We start from the raw sequence: 1069 nt of genomic DNA, 5'->3' as shown, positions 1-1069 counted from the left end.
AGAGGTTTTGACGATTTTCACACATACAAAGCACCAGTGAATGCACACAGGAAAAACTATTCAAGTGCAGTGAATGTGTAAAGAGCTTTACTTAGTCATCACTACTTCAGCAAACACACCCATGGGAAAAACATTCAAGTACATTGAACAAGTGAAGAGCTTTATTCGATTATCACCCCTATATTCCTTTGAATACATAAGCAAAAACTCACCTTAATGAAACCCGCATAGAAGTATTCCTAGAGGTGCAGCAAATCCGCAAACATTTAAGTACATCAACATCTTGTCTGTAGACATACTCAGGAATAAAAAAGTTAAGTTCTTATGAGATGAAGGAATTACTCCAAATAATAAAAATACAATTTTTTGGAATCTTCGAATACCAGATTATAAAAAGTAGGTGATAAAAGACTGGATTACTAGGAAAGAAGAAAAAAAATGATATTTGTAAAATTATAAAAGTGTCTGTTCTCAGTGATTGTTCATTTCTTTAAACCTAGGAAAAAAATACAAAATACCAGCAAAACATACTGGGAGACGGGCATGATGTGAACTAAAAGAAAATAATCATTGTTTGTTTTTATTTATTTAGGTATAGTTAGAAAGCAAAACACCCAAGTACATCTGATCATGCTGCCTGTAAAAGTTACAATGTGAACAATGCTTGGACTAAAAAGGGTCATTTAAAAGCTAGTTTAAGGCATTAGTTAATACACCCAATAAGCCCAAACCACTAAGACTAATTTAACAAGCACATACTGGTGGAAATTCATGGCTGGTTCGAGTGTTAGGTCACTCTGCAGAACATTGCTGGTTCTGTGGCAGTATCTAGAGAACAGTGTCCAAAATCAGGAGAAGTGAAAGTGTGCAAATATGAGCTGCAACTCTCAGGCTTGATGCTTTCAGTTATGGTTTGTTATGCCAACTGGATTTGCAAGACACGCTGATCAATTGAACAAAAATAGGCTCTGATGAGGAGGGGGGGAGTTCCTTCTGGTCTTGGGTGTAATGTGGGAGAAGACATATCTGGTAGTGAGGTGATGCGGGATTTGGTTGCGGAGTCGTCCAG

Source organism: Lissotriton vulgaris, chromosome 1_1, assembly GCF_964263255.1.
Source record: "Lissotriton vulgaris chromosome 1_1, aLisVul1.2, whole genome shotgun sequence".
Lineage (NCBI taxonomy): Eukaryota > Metazoa > Chordata > Amphibia > Caudata > Salamandridae > Lissotriton > Lissotriton vulgaris.
Note: the sequence above shows the minus strand (reverse complement) of the source record.